The 15821-nt window shown below is 39.9% G+C and overlaps 1 long non-coding RNA gene across 1 annotated transcript; it reads right to left on the bottom strand.

Moving 5' to 3' along the window:
- Positions 1–7995: 7995 nt before the first annotated feature.
- On the bottom strand, positions 7996–11433 carry LOC112411006 (uncharacterized). Its single transcript, XR_003005547.1, has 3 exons — positions 11379–11433; positions 10573–10659; positions 7996–9997 (listed from the first exon to the last, which is right to left on the bottom strand). It is a non-coding gene; the product is annotated as an uncharacterized LOC112411006 (long non-coding RNA).
- Positions 11434–15821: the final 4388 nt, after the last annotated feature.

Genomic DNA, 15821 nt, shown 5'->3' with positions numbered 1-15821 from the left:
GGCAAATATGAGCTTGGAAAATGTCCCAGTATACTTCCTATGAAAATTGGCACTTGTGTTGAGAAAAATGAACAAGAAAGATAATGAGTCACTAACTATTTCTTAGGACTGAAGCTAAGGCTGTCCTTTTGAAACCTTTTCTCTTGAATCTAGGGTTAGGTTTAGGCACTGGCTTCCTTGAATAGGTAGGATTTAGGTTCCTCCCGGAAGTTTAAGGGTTACCAGGAAGCCGTGTCCTTAAAAGACCTAAGCCGCAGACCAGATGAGATCGGTGCACTCGGCACTAGAAAAGCCGGAACATCAGCTACTGGGGGAAGGAATTAGAAGGAACAAAGAAAGGAGGACACAAGTGGGGGAGGGGGCGTTGTGGGTGTGGATGTTAGTACAGGGCGCTGAATAAGTAAAGTGATCTGCAGCAAGGATACCAAAGAAACTGAAAATGAGAAGGATGAGGAAAGAGAGAAAAGAAGGAAAAATATATTAATGAGACAAAGGGAAAGGAGGAATCATCTACAAGAGAAAAGCATGAAAAAAAACATTTTTTAAAAAAAGAACATAATAAAATAGTACTAAAGGCAGGGGGGAATATTGAAACAAAAATGAGAAAACACTCCAACAATATAACCAAAGAAACAGAGAAAAAAGGAGATTAACAGGCTCCCGTGCCAACCAATATTTTTACAAATCAGAAGGAATCACTAAAACAGATTCGGCAAACACAAAACACAAAAGATAACTGAACGTTTCACTTTACAGTAAAACTGCTCATTACATCTCTTCACTAGATTTCCTTACTCAACTGGTTGTTTTAGCACCATGTGAAAACACAACATAAATGCAGGGATATCATCTCACCATTGGGTGGGAACCCTACATGCAGGCAGTTTCTGGCCCTCAGTTTATTTCACCTAATCCACAGAAGGATTACCAAAAGGAGGTACACTGTATTTCATGCTTGCAATTGCAAAAGAGCATTATGGTGTTAAACCCCTTAACAGTAATATGGCAAAAGGCCACAAGGTGGTGATGGTATACCCTGAAGAGACCTCCTTCTGCAAAATGAGACACACACCCACATATACCCTCACCAATTTTTCCTTAACAAAAAATTGACTTGGGGTGTGAAGGAGAGATTTGAAAAACACTAACTTTAGATAGTAATCAAAACACTTCTTATAAAAATATTTAGAAATATCCATTTGTTTTCTCTTTTTTCCCAATTAAAAAAAAAGCAGTACTTTTAAGACTGGCAAACATTAAGGAAATATTTTTCAGCTATAAGCACTCTGATTTTTATGTATCTACTGATAAAGTGATACATTTAAATAAAGTAACTGTTACCTTCTGGGGAAATTTAGATTTTTTTCTTGGGTTTCATATATGAAATTTCCCTAAAGAGTCCAGTGAAGATTTCATTTCTTTGACTGCAATTTATTTCGTTACTCATTAAGGAAATGACAGGTAGGGTTAATCCCATACCTTAAATGGGTGCGACTATGTAAGGTTAATAATGATTCATATAGGGACTTCCTGGTGGCGCAGTGGTTGGGAATCTGCCTGCCAGTGCAGGGGACACGGGTTTGAGCCCTGGTCTGGGAAGATCCCACATGCCGCAGAGCAGCTAAGCCCATGCGCCACAACTACTGAGCCTGCACTCTAGAGATCCCGAGCCACAATTACTGAGCCCGCATGCCACAACTACTGAAGCCCGCGTGCCTAGAGCCTGTGCTCCACAACAAGAGAAGCCACCATGATGAGAAGCCCGTGCACCGCAACAAAGAGTAGCGCCTGCCGCAGCTAGAGAAAGCCCACACGCAGCAACAAAGACCCAAAGCAGCCAAAAACAAATTGATTAATTAATTTAAAAAAATGATTCATATATATGTATGGATACATTTAACTTTCCAACGTGCAAACACACGTCTATATGTTATACTTTTTATCTGCTACTTAACCTGCTACTTAACACAGAAACAAAATTTGGATGGGGGAATAGGGTAGAATCCTGGGCCTAAAATCCCAAAGAAGTAATTAAATGGAAAATAGCCTAAAGGTTATTTAAGAGCCATAAGATTTTATTTCCAAAAACAATATTAGTCATTAGAAAAAAATTTTTTTTCTATTTAGCATCAAGTAAATTCTTAAAAAAAAAAAAAACTTAAGTACTAAATACTGACCTGAAGCTAATAATATGTACAAAAATGTCATAAAAATATTCTTACCTTTGACTCTGTAGTTCTTCCATATCAAAGAATTTAGCTTAGGAAAATAAGAGATTCACCTGAAGATTTTCAAGGGTGTTTGTTATAACATTGTTTATAGAAATGAGAAATACTGTAAACACCATAGTAAGAAATTGATCAAATAAATTATCAGACATTTATAAACTGAAATACTATGCAATCATTTAAATTATGTTTTTCAGGGCATTGTCATACACCAGTGAAGGGAGTATAAAAATAAGAAACCGTTTAAAGGGATTTTGGTATCATCTATCTAAATTGTGGAATACTCTTTGATTCAACATCTCCTGACTAGAAATTTATCCCAAGAAAATAATTTGACAAATATGCAGATATATATGGACAAAATATTCACTGAAACTTTGTTTATAATAGCTAGAAATTGGAACCAATCAAAACACCCATCAATGGAGAATTGTTCAAATAAATTATAACGCAGTCACAGAGTGAAGTGCTAAGTAGCAAGGATTAGGTAGATGAATGTGTTTTGAAGTAGAGGGGCATAATATATTGTTGGATTGCCAGAGCCAATGGGAAAATTGGATGTTTTCTACAGTATGGAGGTGCCTCAAAAAAAATTAAAATAAAACTACCATATGATCCAGCAATTCCACTTCTGGGTGTGTATCTGAAGGAAGTGAAATCACTATCTCAAAGAGATATCTGTACCCCCATATTCATTGCATTGTATTTACAATAGCCAAGACATGGAAACAACCTAAGTGTTCATCAATGGATGAATGGATAAAGAAAACGTGGAAAAATGCACAATGGAATATTATTTAGCTATAAAATATAAGCAAATCCTGCTATAGACAACATGGATGAAACTTGAGGGCATTATGCAAGTGAGATAAGACAGACAGAGGAAGATAAATACTGTGTGATCTTCCTTATATGTGGAATCTAAAAAAAACCTGAACTCATAGAGAGTAGATTGATGGTTGCCAGGGTTGGGGGTGAGAGGACACAACAAGGAGAGAGTAGGTGAGAATGGTCAAAAGTACAAAATTCCACTTGTTAAGTCCTGAGTATGTAATGTACCCCCCATGGTGACCACAGTTAACAATACCATATTGTGGGCTTCCCTGGTGGCGCAGTGGTTGAGATGCAGGGACACGGGTTCGTGCCCTGGTCCGGGAAGATCCCACATGCCGCAGAGCGGCTGGGCCCATGAGCCATGGCCACTGAGCCTGTGCATCCGGAGCCTGTGCTCCGAAACAGGAGAGGCCACAACGGCGAGAGGTCTGCGTACCGCTAAAAAAAAAAAAACAACAACAACCAATACCATATTGTATATTTCAAAACTGCAAAGATTGCAAATCTTAAGTCTGCTTACCATACACACACACACACACACACACACACACACACACACACACAAATTGTAACTATTTGAGGTGATGGATGTGTTAACTAATATTATTGTGGTAGTCATTTTGCAATACACACATGTACCAAATTACTGCTTTATACAGTTTAAACTCACACGTTATACATTAATTATATATCAATAAAGCTGGGGGAAAAAAGAAAATTGGATGTTTTCTGTTTATGTAAATAAATATTTAAATATACAGAAAATGTCTAGGAGGATATAGCATAGTGATGTTCTGGTAAAAGTTTAACAACCAGTTTTCCAGGGGGGAAAAATAATCGTTGATAGGTGGTGTTTGCCGATCTCCACAGCGTAAGTACTCCAAGCTCTTGATGTATGCACACAATTAGCTTAATAAGCCAGTGTGAGCAGACTCCAGCACATCTCTATACCCCTCGGAGGTGAGATTATGAGAAGACTTTCATGTTCTACCTTACTTACTTCTGTGTTTGTTTGCATTTTTTACAACAAAATTGCACCACTGTTGTAATCCACACAAAAATGAATAAAAATGCCAATTTGACAAAACAAAGATTTTTAAAAGAATATTTAAAGACATGGGAGGATGCTTATGACACTGCCAAGTAAAAATTGTATGTTTCAGAGAAGTATCCTGTATTATCTCAATTTCATTTATGTGCATTCCTTTGCACAGGAAAATGTCTGAAAGAAAATACGCCAAAATGTACATGGTGGTTATGGCTGAGTGATGGGGTTCTGGGTGATTTTATTCTTTGTTTTACTTTTCAATATTTTCCATGTTTTCTACAAATGCTTTTATAATTATATAATGCTTTCATAATCACAAAAGACATCATTATATATAAAATACATAACCCTGCTGTCACTGCTTAGAAAGCAATTTCTTCCCTTTGGAATTGCTATTAGTACAATCAGAGCATGTGACTAACTTAAAATGTGGATAAATGGAATCTTTCATCTTTTTCCCTCTCTCAAAGCTAAAAGGAGTAGTTAGTTTTTATTTATGTGGCCCAAGATCTGGAAATATATATATATCTCCTAACTCTTAATAGAAAAATTTCCCAATCTCTTACTTTTTCAGTTACTGCCATAGTCATTACCCTCATTTTTTTTGCCCACATTATTGTAACAGCTATTAGCTTCTCTCTCTCTCTCTCTCTGTTTCCATTTCTCCCCGAAGTCCAGTCCATACTGTAATTAGAACAGAGTAGGGAGATCTACATACATGTTGCCGTAAGATTAATCATCTTACAATATGATTTTCCTTTTCATTTTGCTCAGAAGTCTTTAATGGCAGGTGGGAAAAGAATATTCACAGCATATCCCATTTCTGTAATAATTATATAAGCAAGATTACCATATGTACAGAAAAAAATCTGGAAGAATATATGTCAAGTTGATAGCAAAGCTTTTCTCCAGGAGTAGTGGAATTATAGGGATATATTTACATTCTAATTTTTATATCACTGAAATGTTTTAAGAAAAGCCTAGATTACTTTCATACTGCAAAAAGAAATAACAGTGGGGATGCAATTCTTGATGAATTATCACTGCCCAGAGGATGAAATCTAAACTCCTCTCCTTTTGTCCAAATGCCGGCCTTCAAAATCCACCTATTCAATAAAACCCACCCAATTTACTCCATACCCCTCACAGGTTACTCACTTTTCTGAATTTCTACAGCACTTCCTGTCTTTGGTATTTATCTTTGTACTTTAGCGCACATTGGGTCATAACATTATGTAAACTATTTCTTAATTAATTTACAGATACTTGAGGGTGGAGTTTATGTTTATTCTTTATGTCCCCCCAAAGTCTCTAAACAATGTTAGAGGCACAGTGGATGGTCCCTAAATGTTTATTAAATTGTTTTGAAACCCAACATCTAAGTAATTGAAAAGGGTATGAAAAGTTGTTTTCTTAGGGACACCCACAGGAAAAAATCTGTCAGGAAGAAAAGAAAGAACAAAATGGGATATATACATACATATAGGCTAAATAAGGGGAGCAGTAAAAAGAAAATATAGAAACATTTGAGATATAGGATACTGTATTAGTTTCCTGTAACTGCTGTAACAAATTACCACACAGCCTGATGGCTTAAAACAACAGAAATTTATCCTTTCACATTCCTGGAGGCCAGAAGTTCATCAGTTTCACTGGGTTGAATAAAGATGCCAGCAGGGCTGTGCTCCCTCCAGAGACAGTAGGACAACATGTTTCTTGCCTCTTACAGCTTCTAGTGGCTGCTGGCACCTCTTGGCTTGTGGCCACATCACTCCAGTCTCTGCCTCCATAGTCATATTGCCTTCTCTCCTATGTGTCACATCTCCTGTTATCCTATTCTAAGGATGCATGGAATTGCATTTAGGTCCCGCTCAGATAATCCAGAATAATCTCCCCATTTTAAAATCCTCAGTCATACCTGCAAAGTCTTGGAAGTTTTTGGTTGTTTGTTTGTTTGCCATACAAGGTAATATCCACAGAGTCCGGGGATTAGGACATGGACATTTTTGGGGAGCCATAACTCAGCCTACCACCGATACCTGTCAGAAGGAGTTCTCTTTCTAAGCAGGAAAGCTCTTCATGGTCCCCAACCCTTCCTTCTCTACGCAGTTCTTCCAATTTCAAGGCATGACATAGAGAGAGAATCTTAAAATTCATTAAACTTCCAACTCTAAAAACTTGGTGCAATAGCTATCAGGCCACTAGGGATAAACAGAGGTCTAAAAGCAGTAAGAACTTGCAGGAGAAGAACACTAAAAGTCCGTGTTTTTGGCTTCTGAACACAACAAGCTTAGAAGTGACGGCCCAGTGAAGTCAAGCACTCTAAGACTAATTTGGTGAAATCATTCATTGCACATCTACAGTATGCTATCATCACCTACAAAAGAAGGATACAAAAGACTTGGAAGACAACTCCAAGTCAAAGAGTTTACAATCTAATGATTGGCCTTGCAATAAACAGTTAAATGGAGAAAAAAATATGACAAAGCAGCCTAGATTTTTGATACTGCCCTACTTCAGAACAGATTATGAGAATCCAGGCTAAGACCAACACAAAAGAAGCAGGTCGGTCTCCTACTGTAATTACATAATTCCTGTGGGGAGTGAGGAATTGGGGCCATCTCTCTGCAGGTGAAAATATGATTTTATTCACTATGCAAAGTAATGCATATGTTCTAGGACAATGTCAATATTTAATAATTGCAACAGTCAAAATGGTGTACCATTTGGGCAGGATAAAAATATAGGCTTGCATAGGCAAATATGAATTTGCTTTGAGATTAGATTGTACCTCTTGGTATACTAATACAACCTATTGCATCATATTGGAAAAAAGATAAACACATTAACTTTCTTGTCCTTTGGATGGTAAAACTAAACATCATTCTCTTCTATGAGGGAAAAAATTTAGGTCTCATGCCAGAAAACACTACTAGGGAGTTTGTTTTGAAGAGTGTACTATGTAAAAAGAAAAATTAATATAAAGTATAGAAACCTTGATTATGTTTCAATTCAACAAACATGTGTAGTCTCTACTATGTGCAAGGCCTCCAGGGAGAAAATAAATGAAAAAGAATGGTACCTGTACCTAAGGAACAAGTTTCCTGTCTCCCAGCAATGATAATATGTCAGAACAGGATCTATGTCATAAATACATACAAAGTTCTATTGGGGTCCAGAGTTGGGGATATTTACAAAGACTTTGGTAGGAGGTAGCATATGAAGTGTACTTTGCAGGATGTAGGGCTTTGACCTTCGGAGAAGCAATGAGATGACAGACCAGGCAGAAGCACCAGCATGAATAAAGGCTCACACGTAGAACAGCCTAGGGCATATTCGAAGAATAGCAAATAATCCATTCTTATTGGGCTCTGGAGATACCTTTGAAGTATCTTCCTATGGGAAAAAGTCTAGGAGAAATTTAGAGGCAACTGAGGTTCTATTTAAACTGACCTAGCAAGATTAACAGTTTTGATAGGAAGAGAAAAAAAGGAAACAGGGAAAAGAAATTGGAAGCAAGATACCCTTTTTCTAAATATGCACAACAATATCTATATTATCCCAAAAACCCCACTGAAAAGAATGGTGAGCAACCTGTTGTGTATTGACCTGTGTGAGCCATCTTGTTCTGGTAGAGGAGATGGTGGCCATCACAGATAAGGAATGGGCTGAGCAGGCAGCTTTGGCTCTTTTGGCAAACATGAATTTAACAGACATGACGTCAGAAATAAATCTAGTCAGAAAAAAGGAAATAAATCTAGCCCCAAACCAAAATGGAAGTGAATATCAGAAAAATGATTCTATTAAAAATGAACTTTAGGGAATTCCCTGGTGGCCCAGTGGTTAGGACTCCATGCATTCACTGCTGAGGGCGCAGTTCAACCTCTGGTTGGGGAACTAAGATCCCACAAGCCATGCGGCATGGCCAAAAAATAAATAAATAAAATAAAACTTTAAAAAAATGAACTTCAAAGAGTGAATTAATGGTCTGCCACTTCTTCCTCTACCTTCCCATCCTCTTCCCTCTCCTTTCTGTACAAATCAGGCCAAAAGCCAATTCATGGAGCCAAGCAAGGTTGGTGTCCTTTGTGGGGGTGTGGAACTGTGGTGGCTGAAAGGTGTGAGGAGGGCACCTGGGTAAAAGGTCAGCCAGGTGCAGGTGTCAAAGCCCAAGACAGGTGAGAAGGGCATCTGTGTGGAGGGTGGCCTGACTGGGATGAGGAGCATGTCCCGCCCACGGAGAGGGAGACCGGTGTGGTATCCTGAGCATAGTGAGAATGGAGTCCCTGCAGAGGGTTAGCCTGTGGTTGCCAGGTGTTGGAACCCAATGAGGGTAAGATAGCTATCCACATGGGGAAGGGGAAGGGAGAGGAAGAAAGGAGGCCTCCTGTGGGTGCAGAGATCAAGCTGGGTAAGGAGGCCATCCATTGAAGGAAGGCTATCTGGCACAGGGTGTCAGAGTCAGACCAGGGTGAGGAAGGTGACTGTGCAGGGGATGGTCCAGCTTGGGGCATTGGAGCCCAAGCAAGATACAGAAGGTATCCAGGCAGAGCAGCAGCCCAGTGCAAGGTGAGGAGGTGTCCACACAGGGGGAAGGGGTAATCACAGGAGATTATTTATGCACAGAAGGACTGATGAAATATAATAGTCATACTAAGGATAATGGGAGTTACATTTGTTACCGGTAGAGATGGTAGTTACATATATGAATAATGAAAAAACTAGAATGAACTAGCTGGTATTGGATTGAAATTGGAGGTATCAGTGTGAACTCATGATTTTGAATATATATACATATAGAAATATAGATGTAAAATGTGTTTGTGTAAACATAAATGTAAATTTATATACATAAATACATATATACATATACATACATATATTTCATATATTCCCTAGATCTGTCTGCTGAAAGGGCCTAAGAACAGTTGATACCTCAATAGCAATGAGCACATCTAACGCCAAGATCTTAGTTTCTGAATGCCATTCTCTGCCAAAAGGAACCAGAGGTCCTTGGAGAAATGGCTGATTCCAGGGCTGGAGCAGGAAAAGTACAAAATAAGCTTGGACTATCTCATGCAGCAAGCAAGGAAGTGCAAAAGAATGATGGAGTTATGTTAAGAGAATAAAGAAGCCAACTTGAAGAGGCTTCCAGTGACCAAATGTGGAACAGTCCAAGTGTCAAAATAACGACAGTAATGGGTTACTGTCCACTGAATAAAATAGAAATTCCTTGGCTAATACAGATATAAATTTTAAAAAGAATAACTAGGAAGTATTATGAAGAATGAGATATTTACATAGCCTCAAAGTACTTCCCCACAAAATACTTAATTACAAGGCAGATGCCACCTTAATCAAGTTAGCATCACCAGTGACACGACAGATTGAAGTCATGTGCCACCTAATAGGATACAGTGAGAACATGGCATCACTTCTCTAATCATTCCACCAAAGATAACCTGTATTTAATCATCACAAAACCTCAGACAAACCCAGACTGAGGGACATTGTACAAAAATAAGTGGCCGTAATCTTAAAGAGTATCAAGGTCATGAAAGTAAAGCAAAGACTAGGGAACCGTTCAAGATTGAAGACTGAACAGACAGCTAAATACAATGCACAATTTCTGGGCAGAGGACATTATTGTGACCATTGACCAAATCTGAATGGGGTATGAGGATTATACAGTAACATATCAATGTTAAATTCCTGATTTTGATATTGTACTGGGGTTATCTAGATGAATATTCACTAGTAAAATATACATACTAAAAGTATTTGTGATGACAGGGCATTTTCACAGTTCAGGCTCTGCAGGAAGAAGACTCTGAGTCAGAGTTTACTGTCCAGGATGTTTATCAGGGAGTGCCTTTGGGATCGACACCTGTGGAATAGAAGAGAAGGAAGCAGGCTTAGACGGAAGGAAAAGCAGGCTGCATATAAGGAAAGCCCAGTAGCCTGAAATGACCCCATGAGGAGCTCTGGAGCTGAAACGGTCCTTCAGCATTGTGCCAAACCAGGCTGAAATGGCTGGGCTTTAAAACCACGCGTTGATCAGTTAATGGATGTAAGCTGTCTCCAAAGGGGTGTGAGCTCTGATAAGGCAGCTCTCTGCTGCCAAAAGCCTAAAGGCTGTCTGCTGACAGTGCCCCAAGTAGCTGGGACAAGAAGTCCCTCTGCAAAGGGAAATCTCAGTGGGTCATCTCCACGTTCGTTCCCTGTGCGGCTCCCGGATCTAATTGTTCATATGCATTGAGGAGTAGCTTCTTTAGGTTTCTGATGAGCCTCTCCTCCTGGGGAAACTTAGAAGAGGAAGGCTTGTAGGACAAACAAACGATAGCCCTCTCTGCTGCAGCTGGTCTTGGGCCTGCAATTGAAACGTACAGCCTCCTTTCTCAACCATCCTTTCTAAATTCCTCTCATTCTCAGCTACCACTCCTCTTGGCCTCAGTGACTTACCTGGCGTCATGATCGAGATTCACATCCCAGAGAGGTCTGGGTTCCTGGTCGCCAGGTCCTTGCTGCATTATCCATTTACTCTTGCAACTAGGCAAGAGAATAACAAGAAGCACACAAGCAGATCATCCGAGTGCTAAAACTGTCTTCCCTACCCTTATTGTATAACAACAGACCTAAGTCCTTCTGCTGATCAGGGTTAATACCCCTGCTAAGATGATGCCTCTACTTCCAGCCCACTCATCCCTGGATACTAGGAGCCCAAAGTGCCCAGCAGAAGTTTAAGCTAGTAGTTCAAAGGGACTTTTGCTGTATCCTTGGGTGGAAATATTCCCCTTTTAGAAACAAGGTCCTCTGACCCTGCAGGGTTCTGAATCGCAGGAACAGGAAGCATAAATTTCCCATTGGGTCATTGGGAATAATGATAAGCAGGTTTATTCGTACTTCCATAATTTGCTTCTCAGACCCATGTATTCTTCCTGTTGGGGACACAGCACCAAATAAAGATCTTTGATTCAATGTGTTTAATGTATCCAGGGGGATGGCACTCACAGAGCATTGCATCTCAGCTAACACGTCAGCCATACCTTCAGCATGGCACCCCAATGCTCTGTCAGGCCAGAAGCTTCAGGGTGTTGCAGTAAGTGATACAACCAGCAGATACCATTGTCATGGGTCTACTCTCACATCTTTTTACTGTAAATTGGGTCCCCTGGTCTGATGCAATGTTATGTGAAGTCCCCTGCTGGTGGATCAAATATTGTTTAAGCCCAGAGTGAGGCCTGAAGATAAGACTTTTAAATCCTTACCCAGGGCTTCCCTGGTGGCGCAGTGGTTGAGAGTCTGCCTGCCGATGCAGGGAACACGGGTTTGTGCCCCGGTCCAGGAAGATCCCACATGCCGCGGAGCTACTGGGTCCGTGAGCCATGGATGCTGAGCCTGTGCGTCCAGAGCCTGTGCTCCACAACGGGAGAGGCCACAACAGTGAGAGGCCCGCGTACCGCTAAAAAAAAAAAAAAAAATCCTTACCCAGAATATTTGTCCATTCCTGTCAGAACGAAACATTCTAACTTTCAGTCAACTTGCCACCAACTTGTTGGTTGGGCTCCTTGAGGAATGGTGCCATATCAGAAGCTCAGCATTGATCTCTTTTGCTGTCAAGGTGGACATTTGGCAGAGGCAATAACTGATAAGTGGGAACCCATGCTAATGGGCCCAGGATAGCCTCAATGTCTGCCACATGGCCACTTTCTTCAAGTATCTATTGTGCCAGAAATGGTGTGGTCATTGACCAAGGGGGGATCAACTGGCTGAGTCATTTTATATTGAAGGATTTACAACTGCCATTTTGCCTTCTTTTCCATATGCCATAGCTTTTTTGCTCCTCTATTCCTATATTTTGCCATCTTTTGTGCTAAAAAGATATTTTCCAATGTAACATTTTAATTTCCCTGTCATACATATATTTGAGTTATTAGTGGTTCCTGGGATTATGATTAACATCTTAATTTATAACAATGTTGTTCAGATTAATACCAACTTAATTTCAATACTATTCAAAAACTTTGCTCCCAAATAGTTCCATTCCCTACACCCTCTTTGTTTTCTTTTGCTTGTACAAACCGATTAGTACCCTTATTGGCTGCCCATCTATTTTTCAGCAAGTGACACCATGTTTTATTAATTATCTCCATAACTCTCTGCAGGTCAGGGGCCCCTGGTTGCCGCTTTGATCTTGCTGCTTATTATCATAATTGCGTCCACATGGTTTCTGACACGTGTGTGATGCCACCTGGTTCAATTATTTCTGGGTTGTATTAACTCCATTGCTAATAAGGAAGTCAGTTTTATAACAGCATCGCCTACCATCATCAGTCCAGCCTGCAAAAGAGAGCCGCTACTGAACTTCATAGTGATTCTGGTGCCCTTTCACCAGCACATTCTTTATTGCTTTGGTAGATGGTGTATCCTCCAGGTCCTCCTATGGAAGAGTCATCTGGTAGGTTTTCTGGCCTGACATAGTATAGCTATACCAACATACCCACTTCCCTGTGTCCTTTTTCAAAAATTGCGATAGTATTACATACATAAAATTCACCATTTTTTATTTTTTTGCAGTATGTGGGCCTCTCACTATTGTGGCCTCTCCCGCTGCGGAGCACAGCCACTCCGCAGCATGTGGGATCTTCCCGCACCGGGGCACGAACCTGTGTCCCCTGCATCAGAAGGCGGACTCTCAACCGCTGCGCCACCAGGGAAGCCCAAAATTCACCATTTTGAAGTGCACAACTTATAGGTTTTTAGTATGTTCACAAGGTTGGGCAACCATCACCACAAACAATTTTAGAGTAGTTTCACCACCCCAAAATGAAACCCTGTGTCAGTTGGCAGTCATTCCTTATTCTCCCTACTGACAGCCCCTGGAAACCACTAATTTACTTTATGTCTCTATGAATTTGCCTACTCTGGACATATCATTAAATGGAAGCACACAATATGTGTGGCATTTTGTCTGCCTTCTCTCACTTAGCATAATGTTTTCGAGGTTCACCCATGTTGTAGCATATATCAGTCTCATTCCTTTTTTTTTTTGCGACACGCAGGCCCCTCACCGTTGCAGCCTCTCCCATTGCGGGACGCGCAGGCTCAGCGGCCATGGCCCACGGGCTCAGTCGCTCCGTGGCATGCGGGATCCTCCCGGACCGGGGCACGAACCCGTGCCCCCTGCATCGACAGGCAGACTCCCAACCACTGCGCCACCAGGGAAGCCCCCTCATTCCTTTTCATAACTGAACAGTATTCCATTGTACGGGTATAGCAAATTTCATTTATCCATTCATCAGTTGATGAACATTTGGGTTGTTTCCCCCTTTTGGTTATTATGAATAATGCTGCCTTAAACATTTGTGTACAAATTTTTGTGTGGACATTATGTTTTCATTTCTTTGGGGAATATACATAGGAGTGGAATTGCTAGGTCAAATGATAACTTTATGCTTAACTTTTTCAGCAGTTGTCACACCGTTTTCCAAATTGGCTGCACCATTTTACCCTCCCAGCAGCAATGTATGAGGGTTCCAATTTCCCCACAACCTCATCAACACTTCTTTTTCTTTCTTTTCAAAAATTTTTTATTATAGTCATTCTATTGGTGTGAAGTGGTATCTTATTGTGGTTTTGATTTACATTTCTGTAATGACTACTGATATTGAACATATTTTCATATGCTTGTTATCCATTTGTATATCTTTTTTAAAGAAATGACTATTCAAAAAAAAAGAAATGACCATTCAAATCTTTTGTTTATTTTAAAATTGGGTTATTTGTCATTACTGTTGAGTAAAGTTTACATATATATATATATATAAATTCTGGATACTAGACTGTTATCAGAATATGATTTGCAAATATTTTCTCCAATTCTGTAGGTTGTCTTTGACTTTCTTGGTGGTGTCCTCTGAAGCACAAAAGCTTTTAATTTTGATGAAGTGCAACTTTGGTTGACTGTGTTTTGTGTCATGTCTAAGAAACCATTGCCTGATACAAGGTCACAAAAATTCAAACTTACTTTTTTCTAAGAGTTTTACAGTGTTAGCTCTTACATTTAAGACTATGATTCATTTTAAGTTAATTTTTGTGTATTTTGGGAGATAAGTGTCCAAACTCTTTCTTTTGCATGTGGATAGCACCATTTGCTGGAAAAAACGATTCTTTCTTCATAGTATTTTTTTGGCATTCTTGTTGAAAATCCACTGCCCATAAATGTGTAGGTTTATTTCTGGACCCTCAATTCTATTCCCTTGATCTACATGTCTATCCTTATACCAGTATCACACTGTTTTTATAGCTTTGTAGTCAGTTTTGAAACTGGGAATTGAATCCTCCACCTTTGTTCTTTTTCAAAATTGTTTTGGCTATTCGAGGTCCCTGACATTTCCATATGAATTTTAGGATCCGTTTGTTAATTTCTGCAAAACAGCCAGCTGGGATTTTGATAGGGATTACCTTGAAGCTACAGATCAGTTTGGAGATTAATATTCCAATAAATGAACATGGAATATCTTTCCATTAATTTAGGTCTTCTTTCATTTCCTTCAACAAAGTTTTGTAGTCTTCAGTGTATACGTCTTACTAAATTTACTCCTAGGTATTTTATTATTTTTGATTTCCCTCAGTGTTTTAATCCTTTCCTCTACCATCTGCCAAGACATTTATGGCATTTTGATATCTCTTAGCATGGGTCATCACTTTTTCCATGCTTCATAGGAGCCATCTTACTAGTAAGTTTGCACCAATTCCTGGGGTCTTTTGACAGAGTATAAATCTTATATTTTGGGAGAATGTACCCAAATTGTTTTTGAATCTTATGTTCTATCCCCCTTGATCAAGTACCCTCAGAATCTAGTCCCATGTGTATTCCCCCACCTCCTGCAATCCATGCTGGTTAAATCTTTTCACTCCTTTGGGATATGGTTTCTTTCCTCCCTTCTCAGGCCTAGCATGCCCCCAGCTGGATTATGCTGCCACTTAACCCTAGTTATAGATTTAGTGGACAGGAGGGTTGGTGGGGGAAGATCCTGAGGAGACACATGTTGTATTGCAGGAAGAGGCCCTGGCATTGTCTCAAGCTAGGGGAGTGTATGGCTCTTAGTAGAAAAGGGTGGCTCACTTCTGCAGGCTCAGAGGATCAAAAGGAACCTGGGAATATAAGATATTGGGGGGCATCAATTCAAATGTCCCCATCCCATGTGTCAGGGTCTCATTCTTTCCCAACAACAGCCCTGTCCTTGGATTAGGAGACCTAGTTTATTAGTAGTTTAACCTTCTTTGGAGCTTGGCCACACTGATAATTTAGTGTGGTCTGGTCCTCAGCCTTCTCTGCACTCCCTCTGCAGGTTATGAAAGCCTCTTTACCAAAGAGACCCTCTGGCTTTCATACTTGGCTTTCAGTTGTCTACTAGCCACTCTCTTAGCTTTTTGTTTTCTTCTCCTAGAGCTTTAATAGAGCTAAGCAATAACCATCCAATCCCACTGTCCTTATAGTTACTATTTTCTCCATATATGGTATCAACTAATACATTCTCTTTCACTAGTATACTATCCCAATTCACCACTGGTGAAAGTGTTAGTAATTGTACTGTTACCTTATGCCAGGGACTATCTGTGCTCCATCCATCACCAGTGATGAGGTCTTCATACCAGCCGGGTAGTGATCCAGCTTCAAAACCCCATCTTATCATCTGCTTTCTCAA

Source organism: Neophocaena asiaeorientalis, unplaced genomic scaffold (genome assembly GCF_003031525.2).
Source record: "Neophocaena asiaeorientalis asiaeorientalis breed wild unplaced genomic scaffold, Neophocaena_asiaeorientalis_V1.1 scaffold506, whole genome shotgun sequence".
NCBI lineage: Eukaryota > Metazoa > Chordata > Mammalia > Artiodactyla > Phocoenidae > Neophocaena > Neophocaena asiaeorientalis.
The sequence above is the reverse complement of the archived record's forward strand: the minus strand, read 5'-3'. Positions and strand labels throughout refer to the sequence as shown.